The sequence below is a fragment of the Falco rusticolus genome, chromosome 4, assembly GCF_015220075.1.
Source record: "Falco rusticolus isolate bFalRus1 chromosome 4, bFalRus1.pri, whole genome shotgun sequence".
NCBI lineage: Eukaryota > Metazoa > Chordata > Aves > Falconiformes > Falconidae > Falco > Falco rusticolus.
In genome coordinates this window covers 27,077,859-27,093,816 of record NC_051190.1, presented here as the reverse complement: position 1 = coordinate 27,093,816, position 15,958 = coordinate 27,077,859, and positions in this window count along the sequence as shown.

Sequence of the window (15,958 nt, the reverse complement as noted above, 5' to 3'; positions counted from 1 at the left end):
GAACCTAGTCACTAACAAAGATCTAAAGCAGGAGATAGAATAGGAAAGTGTTAAAACAAATAGAAACCGATTAAAAGCCAGGGAACAATGTGTAGCTAAAAGGTTGGAGACTTTGGCCTGCACATGCTATGAGGGCATCACCTGCTTCCCTCGCCTCTGCTTGGGGGGAGGTTGGGAATGGCATTTCCCAAACCTTTGGGCTGTGCCTGCAGATGGAACAGCAGGGGTGTCCCAGGACAGGCAGGGGAGCCCACATACACCCCCAGGGGATGCTGAGGGAGAGGTGGGGAGCAGTGTGTGGGGGTATGTGTGTCCCTTTTCTTGCCCTGCACAGTGTACTGTGGCTGTCCCTGCCAAAGCCTGGTGATGCCACTTTCTCCTCGTACATTCTCATTTTCCATGGTGCTTTTCACTTCCATGGCAAAGTCCAAGCAGCAGCACCTGGAAACAACAAATCTGTGTGCTCTCTCTGGTAGTTCGCCCTTCTTGGCTCCTCAGCACCTTTTCTTTGCCTAATTTTGTGAGATTTTATGTGCTTTCTGCCTAACTGGGCCTTAAGGTAGAAGACCCTGGGTAAAAGAGCTCACACACTGTGACTACAGCAATGTGGGACTGATCTCATGGGGAAAGCTCAGAGCTGGTGGTTTGTGGCCTCCCAATGCTGGATTTGGCCACATGTGGGCAGAGCTCTGTCTCCTCTGCCAGCACTAGCTGCAGCTTGGGGACTGGCAAGCGGGGAGGATGAGCTGGTGGTGACGGCGCTGTGGTGATGAAGGCTCTGCTTCCCCTCTCCCCAGCCAACGGATGTTTTCTTGACAGCAGCTGCGCTTCATGCTCCAGCCAAAAGCTGCTGCAGAGGATCTGGGCACCCTGACAATTGCTGCCATACGTTGGGCATGACAACCTAATGCTATTTGCAACTCCTTTCTTCCAGGGAAAATTGCATTAAAGCCAACTCACAAAGAAATCTCTTCCTCCCTTGCTCTCAGAGGGAGCAGGCACCTCTTTGCTGGTTCGGGGTCCTGAATGCTGCAGTGTGAGCAAGTGGCAGATTTCCTGCCTTTAGCACAGAAAAGCCTTTTCAGGAGCGAAACTTTTGTTGCAGGAAACAGAGGAATTGCTACTGCATTTGGTTTTTTGCTAATGCAAAATGCCAGCACTGCATGGCAGCTGAGCAGCTGCCTGTGTGCAGCCAGGGAATGGCGCTGCCCTGTCTCCAAGCAGGAAAGAATGCAGATCAATTACTCCTCAAGGTCATTGCTCTCTCTGTTCCTCTGCCTGTGCTTTTCATCCCCTTTAATGTAGAATTCTGACTTTCCCGTTGATTGAAAAGGCATCTGTACAGTGAAGTCTCAATCACACTGTTGTGTAGCTCTTGGATGGCAAGTCCAGACAAGTGTTAGCATCTAGGAAATAAAACAGTGTCTGCCTGCTTTTTGGGGGTCTGCCACACTTGTTTGTAGTGCCTGAATCCTGTTGATAGGAATTTCTCTGAAATGGCCTGGGTGGGAGTCCCCACTGCTTTTGCTTTCCTGGGTAAAATCAAGGGGAGCAAAGTGCCTAAAGTGCTTTGGAAGGCAGGAAAATGGCAAGACTTGCAAACTCTAGTAAAAATGCACAACTGTGAATCAGCACAGGTTCTGGCCCTGAAACCTGCTCCCATCTGCAGGAAATGCTCTGTGGAGCCAGACCCAGAACAGGTACTAAGCAGGACACTGGTCTCAGCTGTGCTATTGCAGTGTCACCTGTGTCCCTCAGACCATGTGCTGATGGCAACTGCTCCCCGGGTGGAGAAATGAGCTGACAGCAGTGTAATGCTGCTGTGGTGATGCTTGCTGTGTGCAAGACTTGTCATCTGCTCTTTTTAAGATCTATCAAAATATAAAAGGGAACCGCTGGGATAGGGGATGTGGATGCCAGCTCCCCCTTGCTTGCTCCTGCCGTGTTTTCTGTGCCTGTTTAGCAGCAGTGCTGCATGCCTTGGCTTTATTATACATTGCAGAGAGAAAATGAGCCTTGCTGCTGTTCTGGGAATGGAAATACAGGGCTGGGAGGAGTATGTAATGCAAGAAACATGAAAAAACCTACCAGGCCCATTTAATTTGGGATGCTACAGCCACCACGTTGAGTCACAGAGGTTTCTTGCACAACCTTAGCTCTAACAGTGGACATGACTTTAGTTGCTCTCCACCATGCTAAACCAGGGGCACTTAAAACAGACCCAAGCAGCTGATGTATTAGATCTCATTAAGAAACAGAAGAGCTTAGTGTGCTGAAGAGCCAAAGTGAAAGTGAACTGGGGCTAAGAAAAGGTACTGGTGTAGTCAGGGTGTTGGCAAGGTCTCCTCCCCAGCCCTGCTCCCATTTGTGAAGGCTGAAGAAACAGCTGGGGCAGGTGACACAGCTAAAATGTTTGGAAAAGTTATGACTCTACCTGGTAGAATCCCCTGTTGTTCCCCTAGCTATACCCTTGATACCAGGCTGAAGTAAAATCAAGCAGATGGATAAGGAGGACCTGACCTGAATGCATGGAGCCTGGGCTGTAGAGCTGGCACTGCCTGTACCGATCAGACCTGGCCCGTTATTGGAGATGAGTCAAGTTATCGTGTCCTGGGGATTTCAGGTATTTAGTGACAGGTTTCCTAATGGTTTGCAAATTAGCAAATGTTCAATCATCAGTGTCTCTGGTGTGGCTGGATTTCATGCTCAGTATCTCCCAGTGCCTGGGTGTTTTACCTTGGATGATTCTGAAGTGGAGCAAATAGCATTTATTTGGTATATTAACCTCATCTAATTGAGTCTCTCTGCTCATTAAGAATAGCAGTTACAATTTCTCAGCCATAAAACCACTAACCACATTTGCTTAATTACTGGCAATGTCATTTGTTAGGGGCTTTGGGGAAAAAAGCAGTGGGTGTTCAGAGCTGACAGATACCACATACTCTGTCAAGCTGAAAAACTCCTTCCCCAGCAAGGTGGTGGGCAAAGCTGCTTGCCCGCTTCATATCGCCCGCCACGCTCTTCTGCCTGTGCAGAGCGATTCAGCCTCTTGGCACCCACTGCCTTCACTGGGAACCGGACAGCTGCAGGTCAATCCACAGCACCTCAGGCCAATCCTGTGATGGGCAGGATAAGTGCTGACTGGGCGATCTGTCCCTAGAATCAGCAGTGGCACAGACATCCCTCCGGTTTTGCTGTGGCTTGTTCACCTGGGGCAGGAGCTGTGGCTCAGCATGCCCTGGACTGCTCCTCTGGCGTGGGGGCAAAGGAGCTGTGACAATGCCATAGGCAGAACCTGTCATGCTCGGAATTCCTGTGCTGGCACATGGCCTTTCTCAGCTAAAACAGTGACAAGGAAAATACTGAACGCTTTTTTAATTAGGTTGCATTTGTCAGAAGTAGAATGGCTCTGTAAGTCAAGCATTAGGTCTTTAAAATGCAAAAAGAGCTGTGGCACTCGGTATAAAATGCCCCAAATGCTTTCAGGTCCACACTGAAGAATACTCAGTTCAAAGCTCAGCTCCACTTCTATATCCTGGCTACTTCAGGTCAGAAATGTGATGCATCTTGTGTAAGATTTTACAGCTGTTGAAGAAATCCAAATAGAAATTGGTGACATGGATTTATTCTACTTAAATGGCACTTTGCTGTGCTGATTCCTGTCTGGAGTAGTCAGGCACATGCACTCCAAAAAATAAAATATTTGCAAGGCTGAGATGTGAGGCCCATCAGACCTCTGTCTGTCACCTGGCACTAGATAAAATATTGTTCCAACATGATTTATGAGTTGAATAGGATCCTGCTTTTATTTAAGCTAATTGCAGGATTCAGTGCTCTCTGCCTGGGATCTGTTTTGGATCCTCAGGAAGTGTCCTGTAATCTCCTAGCCACAGCTGCTGGCTTGCAGCCTCAGCCGCTTGCTGAGCAAAAGGAGTTTGTGTGTTTGCATTTGTAACCAACAAAAACAGCACCACTTTCTGTGCCACGTGGCTCGTGTGCAGTAAGTCCTGATGCAAACAACTACTTGAAAAGGGCCCTTAGAGGATTTCGGGTGCAACAGCGCATCGCAAGCCAAGGAGCAAAGGGATGCTTCCCCAGCTTTGCGCTGCAGGAAGAGTTTCTTTCAGGATCCTTGAGCCTGCTGTGATAGTTACTCACTGGAAATGGCACTTGCTAAACTGTCAAGTGCCACAAATTTGTGCTTTTCTTTCCCTCTGAAATTCAGTTTGACTGGAAGAGTATCAGTGACAGCCTGTGTGTGCAAGTTCCTACTGTGCTTCTCACCTTGGCGCTTACCTTCACTAGAACTTAGACACTAAAACTCACTGTAATTGCTATCACTATTAAGACTCAGACCTGTGGTGCAGCCAGGCAAGACAAAATATCCCAGCTGAAATAATGCCTTTGACACAAAAGAGGCTATGTGGATTTATTGGCGAAAATACCAAAAGATAGTGTCTGAACTGGAGCATTCACAGCAGTTTGTGCCTCCCCTTCCATTTGGCTGAGCCCAGCTGACTGCAGAGCAGGTTATTCCCAGTGCTGAGCTGAGCCCAAGCGAGAAGTCCAGGTGTGTGCTGAGCTGTCCCCAGCCTGGCTAATCTATGTGACATCAAGAAATCAGTGCAGAGCAATTCTTAACTACATTTTGCAGAACTCTTTCCTTTCTGGTTTTGTCATGCTAAAAAATAATGTAGCTTGTACCTGCTGAGAGATGCCCCCATGCGCTTTCTGTGCACCTGAAGCCCATCCCTGGACCAGCAGCACCCTCCAGGCTGGGCCAGCTGAGCTGCCACAGCACCCAGTGCCCAGCATGGCTTGGGTGACACATACACACCCCAAGACACAGGTGAAGGTCAACTGCATAGTCTGCTCTCAGTCAGATGGAATTTAGCCAGCTCTGCTATGTGTCATATGCATCTCACTTTTTTAATGATTTACCATGATCTTCCTCAAGCTAAGACCTCCCCGGTCCAGACCGAACAGGAGAGTTGGCGATGCATGGTCAAAAATCTTGAGAATATTGTATTTTTTTATCTTGGTGTGCAGGATATGCTGTGCTTTGAAATTTTTCAGCTTTTTAATTAGATGATTAGAATCAGCCTCAGCTTTCAAGTTGCACCTTTTAAAGGCTGAGGAGGGAGCATGGTTGGAAGAGGGGGAAACAGCTTTGTGTATGGGCTTTTCATACAGTTCCATTTTCCACACTTTTTTTGTGCTTTCTGGAAATTGTGAATGCTCTTTGCTAAGTGCATCTCTAACAATGCTGGCTCCTGCTCACTGAACAATATGGAGGTGTTTTGATATCCTATTGGAAAATTTCTCAGTGGATTCACAAAGGATGAAATCCACCCCCATGCAGCCAGCCAGCATCAGGTCTGTCACTGTGAGACATAAGTGGTTCATAGACTTTACTCCGGCCTCTTGCACAGCAGGGAATTTCACCTACATGAACTGCCCGGAGTGATTTGAGACTAAATTCCTGCTGGTTTTAGCTATCTATCATATTGGCTACCAGCACTGCAGAACCTGGTCAAGGATCCCAGACCAGGAGGGAGGGTTGATGTTACCCTGCCACTAAACTTAACCATTTCAGGGTGCAGGAACCCCCTATTCACATTGCTTGGCTTGGTCTGTATGTTCCAGCTCAGCTCCACTTCTATATCCTGGCTACTTCAGGTCAGAAATGTGATGCATCTTGTGTAAGATTTTACAGGTGTTGGAGAAATCCAAATAGAAATTGGTGACATGGATTTATTCTACTTAAATGGCACTTTGCTGTGCTGATTCCTGTCTGGAGTAGTCAGGCACGTGCACTCCAAAAAATAAAATATTTGCAAGGCTGAGATGTGAGGCCCATTAGACCTCTGTCTGTCACCTGGCATATGGGACTGGGTTCACACATGTGGCTACAGAAAGCGAACACAGCCTGTGGTGTGAGGCTTCACCGTGGTGCAAACAGGAAAGCAGAATGCTCGCATTAATTCTGGAAGCTGCACAATTAGCTCCCCCAGCCCACGGGAGCTACTGTCATCACATCTCTTCAGAGCCAACATTTCTCCTCGTGACATGACACTGCTCCGCCGTGTGCTACCTGTCTCTGCTGTGCCGGTTAGAAGCAGCAGGTTTGCAGAGAAGTCGGGGTGCGACACGCATGATCCCCCCTGTTGTGCGGAGCTGCTGCAGCCCTGAGGTGCTGGTGATGGCCGTGCCTCACGTGTCAGCCTGAGGTGCTAGGCAGAGCCCATGCAACACATCATGTTATTAATTTGAGTCCATATGTGTCCATTGATCCCACTCCTTATTGCTTTGTGGTGGCTACAGGTTCACAGGCTAGATATCATGGCCAAGCACAGTCTGAAAGGTGCTGTCTGCCAGAGGGATGGTGAACTTGGATGATGGACCTAGACCTCTGAAGCCTTGGACATTTTACATGGTGTTGCTAAGAGCCCTGCATCTCCACCCTGGTTTTGTTTGTGCTTTCTGGGCATGCTGTATACTCCCCACGCAGGGACACAACACATTTCAAATTCCAAGAAGACAAGAGGATGTTATTCTGGGAAAAGCCAGGAAGGCATAATTAATTAAGACCTTGAGCTGGAAAATTTTGGTTGTTTTTTTTCTCCAGGTTCTCCACAGAAAGACACGGTGGGACTTGCCCCTGGTGCACTGGGAGGGGAAGCCCAAAATCTCCTTCTGGAGTTCCAAGACAAGGAAGCAGGCACTCTGGACCAGTGATGGCTGCACACCTGGACCTCCCATCCAAACACCTTTACTTGCACAAGGAATATGAAACCCGGGTGCAACAGTTTGCACCTCAGGCTGCCTGGCAGAGGGACATCCTAACCGTATGAAGAGGTACAGTGAAACACTTGTCCCTGATGGCAATTCCAAGACCACAGCCGTGCTACATGTCCAGGGCTGTGCTGTCCGTACATTCGCAGCACGGAGGCTTGTTGAGTCAAACTCGGATGCAGCCTGATCTGTTGGCCTCACATCACCAGAGGGCAGAACTGTACATCCCCTGTAGCACCCAATTCTTTCAAGGGCTCTTGCTTTTCCATTCCCATGTTGGGAAAAACCAGAATAGTACAGCAACTCTGAAAGTTCATCCTAGGAGATGGAGAGTAGGCTAAGGGAACAGGACACATCTGATGTTTAGGATAACTTGTTGCTCGAGGTCAGAAAGCTGGATTGAGAGCTTAAAGGCTCAATATAGAGAAGGTAAGAGAGCAAGGAGAGAAACCTTTCACCTTTCGTGACTTTTCAGGGAAAGATGAAGAGATATAGAGGATTAAGTGTTATGAGATTACAGCACTAAAGAGCGAGAGAACACAGAAACCCCAGAGCATCATCCATCTCATAGCAACAAGGCTGGATTTAGATGGAATTATTCAAACAATACAAAAATGTGCAGGAATAGATGTGACATGAAGACAAAGTGCAGGCTGGGGTGACCAACTAAGACATTTCAGGTAACTGAGATGGTGGAGCTGGATAAGCCATTCTGGGAACAAACCACAGAAGTATAAAATGAGCAACTTTTCCTTCCTTTCTGGTTGCAGAAGGTAACAGGCAGTTAGGAGGACCAGGGGAATGGCACTGATTGCACATTAGCATGGCCTCACTATTTTGAAGAATGCTGCTGCACGCCTCAAGGCTGTGCCAGGACTGTGCATTGTAGGAAACATTTGGATCCCAGTGCTGACCCAGTCCCTGGGGCCAGCAGCATGCAGAGCCTCAGGGAGCAGAGATGGGGGTTTGCCAGATGGGCTCTTAGGATGGTGTTAGTCCCAGGGAGGTTTGCATTAAGGTGCTCATGAGCAATATTGATTTTGGAAGTTAGACTACATTTAGCTGCAATTCAAAGAGGGAAGGAGTAAAAATACCATCCCAGGCTCTGCTCTTACTCCTGTGTAAATCCATCGGTCTGTGGATATATTCCTGCCTCAGGCTCTGATTCGGGTATGTGGCTGGGGATTGCAATCCTTAGAGAGCCACCAGAGAGTGAGCCTGATGCCAGTGCAGTCAGTTGTGACCCTACTGAAACCCAGAAGTCACCGGTGAAGCACATTAATCCCACGCCACTCCTGACCCCTCTGAGATACCCACCTGGGAGCTGCCGTTTGGAACTGCTGTGTTCGGCAAATGCCACTTGTGCAAACTGAGTATGTGACTTTTCCCTTTCACTTACATTTTTATTGCAATAAAAAGCCATATGCCTAAGAAAGATACTCCTTTATCCCAGCTGTTGCTTGTTTTACTTTTCCACACATACTCCAGCAAAGCACTTCGGTGTCCAGCAGTTGAAAAATCCATTTATTGAGACTTCTGCATAAATCTTAATGAATATTCCTAACTGGGGATTTAAACAGAAGTGGAAAAAAAAATACATTTTGCAATTTGTGAAGGTCAGATAGACACAGGCCAAGGCTTCCCTGACCTTCATGCATGTTTGGGTTTTTGTTTTCAGTAGTGCAGCTGAAGAGCTAACATTAGTAATACTTCAATGAATCAAAGGGTTGGCTAAGAAAGGAGTATTTAAAGCTGAATAGGAAGTTTTAATTTGAAAAATTGTCTGTCGGGGTATTAATAATGTCAGCCAATCCCTCAGGCTTGGTGACTGGATTTGAGATGTGTTAAAAAAATAACTGCAGTGGGGAGTGTCGCTTCTGTCTCTTGCTTTCTGGGAATGGCTGGCTGGGAGGACAGATTTTCATCTGAATTTGTCAGTCTTTGTCACAGCATGACATGTTTTGATGAAATGTGTTCAGAGATGCTGTCAGCTTGCCTAGTTCCTCAGAAATCCACCTCCAAGCTGCTGGGGAAACTCGTGTCTCCCCAAGAACAGTGTACAGGCTTTGGAGAAAGAGCAAGTGGAGCTTTTTAAGGCACAACTTGAGTGTGAGAGAAGTTTTCTTGGAATGAGGAAAGGATCCCACAGGGCAATGGCTGCATGGCACTGGGGGAGATGCTCTGCAGGAGCCGTGGAGGGGACCTGCGAGGAACAGAGCTGCGCCCAGAAAAAAAGCCCTGGGCCAGGAAAAGAGCGGCCAGATTCACACTGAACTGCTTTACCTGTGCCACGCTGAAGGGATGATGCTTCAAAGCCTGGCAGGGCTGAGCCAAGGGCCGGATTCTCCCTGGCAATAGAAAGCAGAGGCTGTGTGCGCTCCCGGCGACAGCTGCCGCTCTGCTTCCTCCTCTAACCCCAGCTGGGGACAGGCATTCATTACGAAACCAAATTCCCAGGACAGTTGCTTGTTGGAAAGGTCATTTGGCTGTCTTATCTGAAAACTGATGCATTGAAAGCTTCCCTAAATTTGCTCATTAAATATGATGCATTGCAGCATTATCGTCAAAATTGTTGGCACGCAGGCTTCTGGCTGGAACATCTCTTTTCTGGCAACTGTGGTCCCAATCCTGACCCAGAGATAGAGGGAGCAGGGCTGGGGTAGGTCTGGTCCCTGTTCAAAACCAGGACCCAAATTTATACCTTTTCAGACCAACTTCATTTGTAAATTCTTTTGGTACATGATGTGACATTATGACTGCGGCCAGTGCTGGGACAGAGCTCCCTACAGGGTCAGGTCAGGCCTGCAGATCTCTCCCAGGGGCAGGGCAGAGTCAGTAGGATTAAGATAGAGATGAGACAGATCCAAGGATGAGGAGAACAGAAGAAAAGGCCAAAGCTGCAGGAGAGGTGGTGGAGTGGGGGGAAGGTGCAGGAATGCTTGTGGGTGTCTCTGGACTGGGTCTGATCTGAAGGAAAGGCAAAGCAAGTGCAATCAAGGAGAAATCTCTGATCCCTGCAGGACATTACTACTCCTGCCAGGAACTATGGGATCTGGGACACGTTTCATGATGTGAAGAGCCCTCCAACCCACACATGGCCCCTGGCAGCCCTGCATTTCTGTTTTAGAGACAATCAGCGGTCGTGTGCAGCTGTGTGTGTACATCAGGCATTTCCATGACTGGCCTTTTGGATACCAGTGTCCTCCCCAGAGGAACACTGTGTTTGGGACCAGCTTCCCAGCTCCCCCATCAGCTCTCCTGCCAGCAGTAGGAGCCGTCCCGCCGTCCCTCTCCCCTCTGCCAGCCTCTCGTAGCAATTTTTCAAAGCAGCACGGGAGTCAGAAGCAGTGCTGAAACACTTTGCGCTGAGATTTTCAATTAGGGAACACAAAAGCCTGTTTAATAAACTCTTAGAGGCTTGTTAGCTGAGACATAATTAAGATTAATGTTGACTGGGGACCAGAGGAAACAGGGCTGAAAGTGAATCAAAGCAGGGCAGACAGTTTCTACCATTACGATAATGCAAGAGCGAGTTTCCCTCCTGCAGCAGCGGGTGGTATCAGGTACATCGCTGTGCCGGAGGGAAACCCTGCTTATATTTCCCTATTCTGTTAGAAGGCAAATGTTAAAAGGCACAAAAAGCTGTTTTCTTCTCCTTGTTCCCCTAAACATGCTTAAAGCTCTCGCATAAGCAGCTGTTTTCACAACAGCTGTGCACACTCCGAGCCCAGGCAATTGCAGGTTTGCAATAAAGCTCCACACTCCAGGCTGACAGTAGCCGGCTGTTTGCCCGATTGATTTCTGATGCTCCCCCCGAGGCTGTGCTTGCTGGTAGGAGGGATGGCAAAATTAGGAACACCAGCACATGAGCACAACTACTGCCTGTTTTTGCCAGGTGGGTCTCAGCCCTGCCTCAGACAGCAGCTTAGAGGGGGGCAGCCCCACACAAGGGTCACCCAGACTGAGCCAGCATCTGTGCACCCACGTCGGTGCATGCCCTGCTGTGTATTTTCAGGTGTCTCACTATTCCCTTCAGATAAAAGTTTTCTTGGTTAATTCCAAGTATGATAACATTCTACAGAGGGAGGAGAGAAATAACCTTTGCTCTGCTAATGCAATGCCAGATTATAATTCTTTCCCATACATCTTTATTTATTGAAATCCCTTTTCTTGCCAAGGCAGACAATGTTCCTGGCTGAATTCATAAATCAAGCCAAGGTAAGTGGGTGGTAAAATCCACAAGCAGTTGCACACCGATGGTGGTGAAACAGCCCTGCGAGCTGGGTTTTCAGGTGTCACCTACCCAGCCACACACTGTGGTCTCCAGCGTGGCTCCCATGGATGCTGAGCTGCCTGCAGTTTCACTGCCGGTGTTTTTCACACAAAAAAACGTATTCAGGGGTTTGCAAATTCAGTTCCCACTTGTGAGCATCCAGAACCACCTTGGACACCAAGCACTGGCTCTGGCAATGCCGATGTGGAAGGGTGGCCTTCCCTGCCCCAAAGCTGGTGCCTGGGTGCTGCAGACCCCTGGTTCTGCCAGAGATCAGAGAAAGGCAGGAGAGAAAATAGGAGAACTGGGCTGTTTGGGGGTTTCTAGGTGACACCAGTGCAGATGAAGGTAGCACAACTTGGGACCAAGCAGGAGGCAACAGCAAGGAGTAGGAAAAAATTCAACACAGGCACCTATTCTCTCCATAGAGCAGCCAAATCCAGGACCACGAGGCAGAGGATGGGACAGAGAAAGAATGGAGGGCCAGGGTGCAGAGAAGCACAGCGGGAGGAGCAGCATGATGCATCGAGGGGGACACATCCCAAAATGACAACTGGATCGCACCCCGTGAGTCAAATCCTGAAGCCCACAAATATCCTCCTGAGGTGGGAACTGTTAACATGCTGGCTCCCACACTACCACCCCAGCTCTCCCAAATCTCTGTGCAAAACAGCCTGAGCTGTGAGGCAGAGGGTTTAGCAATTTTTGTTTTGTTACCTAGAATCTCGAGACATGCCTTATCATAAACTATGCACATACAGAACGAGCTGACAGGAGGTTACTGATGTTAATCACAAGCTGTGTGGAGACAGAGGAAGAAAGAGATGAAAACCTGAAATGTGTACAAGCCACAGGAGTCCTCGGAACTGCCTGTCTCACTGCCATCCCCATCCCTCATCACATGCTCGCTCATTTACACCTTTTACAGGTAAAGGCCAAATGCTTTTGCATGTGTGCGGTGCACACATACAGCAGCCCTGCCCTCCTGGGGTGCCCTCTGCTTCCATCACCTCCCACTTCGGGGCCCCACTCTGTGCTGGTGCAGCTCCCAGCACCAAGGAGTACTATTCCTGGTGCACAGGCACTACAGCAATGAGCATGCTCAGTACTAGCTGGCTTTTCACTAATATTAATGAAAAATAATGCTGTAAATCAGTAGTTACATCGATATTGACCAGAAATGTAGAACTACTGTCATGGGCCAGCCAAGCTGGATTCGTGTGGCTGCTTGTGGCTATGATGGCTAAGTGTAGCATGATGGCTAAGTTAGGCTTTAGATGGGGTGGTACAACGATGCCAGACCAGTTTGCACTTCTGCCTTTTCCTGTTACACTTCCTGCTGGGTGCAATTGTGTTGTCTCTGTGGGCTGACAAGTCTCGTGGGATGGTCCCATCTGTTTTTACCCTACCTAATAGATTTGGCACACAAGTTAGTGCCAGACCATGAGTCCTCCCTGTCATAAACCCAAAAAACTTCGCTAAAATACCTGTGATCTACTCCTCTTCACTGAGCCCAGGGCCAAATTCTCCTTTCTTGAAAGTCTGAGACAGTTTTCCTGCTGCTCTTGATTTGCATGGATGTAATCTGAGGAATAGAGCTTAATTCACCATGTACTGACTATACCACCTTTGTACAACTAGTGCATGATCAAAAGGGAGAAAACCCAAGAAAATACTCAGAAATTAGTTAAAAAAAAAACCAAAAACCAAAACCAAACCCCAAACTGAGGGTGCGGAGAGGGTGGCTAATCCTCACTATTGCTGTGTGACCAAGAGCTGTGACAACACTGATGCATCTATTGCTAAACGTGGAAAGTAACACACATGAATGAAGCAAAACCTGTGAGCTCGTTGGAGCTCAGGTCAGCAAAAGGCAGTTTCTAACTTGTCTGGTTCAGACTGAAATGGGTTGTGGAGGGCTCCCTGAGCTGCTGCAGCGGCAGGGAGCTGCATCGGCTGCTGCCAGCCCGAGACAGGCAGGTGAGGAGGGACCGAGGCCAACTTCTTGGCAGCTGTACGTGGCCCAAGTGGCTGTGGGGCTGAGGTCCCCGTGGGACAGCCCTGACCTGCTATTGCATGTGGCAGGTGTGCTCCGTGCAGGCAGGTGCTCCGCACGCCCATGCTTTGCCAGCCAGCTCCTTTGCACATCAGCCGAGCTCCTGGGAGTGATCTCAGGAGCTGGCAGAGACAGCACTAGCATCTCTGTGGGACCTCTTCCATCAGGTTCTCAGGATAGATGATGGATTTCATGATTAATAATATGCCCCTTCTCATCATCCTTTGGAGCATAAATCTTGCTCGCAGCGGAGCGAAAGGCTGAAGAGAACAGCGGCTGCATATAAATGCCTTTGGGCTGGGCAGGGGCATTTCAGTGCTGTGGCTCAGCTTGAAATAGTTAACGGTAGCCAAGGAGAGGAAATGTGTTCTCTTTTGTTCTGTCATTGTGGGGGAAAAGAGAAATTAATAATCTATTTCTGTTCCTAACTGGGCAGCCTTTGGAAGCCTGCTTTAGCAGGCAGACCTGAAGCCCAGCTCTCAGCAAACCTGACTGCCCCAGGCTTGAATTTTTACACTTGTCTCCCACCTGAGCTTCTAGGAGGGACCCTGACCCCCGTTAACCAGTGTGGGAAATGGCTAGATTGGGTCACAGCCCTCGTTAATTTTCATCTGATGGGAAACTACATCATGGAGGAAGAGGGAAAAGTGTAAAGCCACTTTTCTTTCCAGTGTTGAACTGGATGGCAGCTGGATCTGAAAGCACTTCTTTGGTTTTGGCAGCTGAAAATATCTGCAAGAACTTTCCCTTTATCCCAGAACACCCTCCCCCCTTCATCCATCATTGCAGACATGGCCCTGCTTGTTGCTGCCACCCCTTTAATTTTGCAAGCCCTTTTGTCCCTCATCAAGTTATGCATAATTGTTTCAATTAGAAGCATCAGCTGGCAAAAGTTACCCAGCCAGCAGTAGCCTGCCGAGTCTCAGTTGTCTTGTACCCCTCAAACCAAGCTTCCCTCTCTTAATTGTTTCCTTAATGGTTTAATTCATTAAAGGGATGACCTAACTGCAGGTAGTGTTTATTCACTGTCACAGTTCTGCCAAATGAAAAGAGACAGTCATTGATCATGTCCCGCACCTTTGGCCCTCCCAGCAATACCTGAAAGGCAGAGAGGTCACGGTGGCAGGGAAGAGTCTGCACGGAGGGGGCAGCCCAGCCCCCTCCCCCTCCCCCAAGCCGGGTGCCTGCCATGTCTCTGGCCTTAGTTAAAAGGCCTCTGCTTTGCTATGCCAGTTGTTCGATACTTGCAGCTTTCTGATGTCTAAAGAGTCATTATCCACTGTCAGCTTCTGTTCTCCTGATTGTCACCTCAGTGCCGCAGCTGGGGATGATTTGCAGCAGTTGTAACTCACCAAAAGGTACCACGGCTGGGGCCAAGCTGATCCCAGCCTCTCTTCCTCCCCAGCACACTCCTGATCCCTTGAAGGTGAAAGGGACTGTACCACCTAAGGAGAACATCACCTTCCTGCGCCTGGGCTGCAGTGGAAGATCCATCTTGCTCCTCAGCAGGTGCATGGCAGCAGCCACTGCTGCTTGCAGCCACCAGGGAAGCTGCGGTGAGACCTGCCTTGTGGTCTAGCCAGAGCAATAGTCACCCTTTCAGCTTAGACTCTTTTCCTCACTGTGTTTTACATCCTTAAGGAGAGAAAGTGCATCAAGCAGACAAAACTCTGGATGTTGGGGTACAAACCATCACACATCTTGCTTTGCAGTGTGGCATCTCCTCTAGCTCAGCGCACAAAAATTTGGGCTTACAGCACTGGCAATTCCAGGGTTGGCCCACTAGCAACGGTCATGTCACACCAAGTAAGAGGGTGCAGACGCTCTTCTTGCAAATCAAGACTTGTCCAAAGCAGGGGACTGGGTTGCACCCAGAGAACAGATGTACCACCTTTTCCAGCTGCTCCACCACAGCAAACCATGCCAACAGCAGGAAGGATGGTGTCCTCTGTAGACCAGGAGAGCTGACTACAGTCATTAAGGTTGGTGACACTTTGCTTCCAGTGAGACCCCAAGGACCGTTGGCTTGAGCAGAGTGACTCTGGATTGTCTCAAGGGCAGGAGAAAGCACAGCTTCACTTGGTTGCTTTGGCCTCCTGTTATAGGGAGCAGCCCCATGCATTTCAGGCATGTCTGGGTTGAGAGGAGATCGGTTGAGTCAATCTGGCTGAAAACCTGCTGCGTCCCCTGCTCAATCTATTTAACCAGAGACTCTGCTCTAATGCAAATTAGAAGCATGCCTAATTTTTTAATGTATAGAAAGAGAACTTGGAAAAAAACCAGTTCCCTGCCTTTTTTATGTTGTTTTAGCAACAGAAAGGACATATTTCTCGTAGATTATACTGCCACTTTGCAGTATCCTTTCTGTATTTTCACAGCACAGTCAGTCTTTTATTTGCCAGTCATTAGCAACCGGCAGAGAACAAAATCAGTCAATACTGTTTAGATAAGGCATGGTTGGTTATAAAGCCCTGGCAGAATCCTTCCATGGGCTGTACTTTGAAATCAGCTATCAGCACAGCCTGGCAGAAGCAGGTTGGTAACTCATTCCCTGAAGGTCTCTGGTGCTGTGGCCCTGTTGGTGACACTCACCTTGCTCGGAAAGATGGGATGGTAGAAAATCTCCAGACAGGCTACTGAAGAGTAAAGCCTGTACTGATGTTGGATGCAAAACCTCTTATAAAAGCAAAAAATGCCTGGTTATCTGCAGGGAGAAGGAAAGGAAGATTTCATTTTTCTTTTCGATTTTAATTCAGACAAGTCTAGGGGCTTTGAGGAGGTCTGAATGAAATGCCTCAACACACCAAGCGCAGCAGCATCCTGCTCACGTCGGT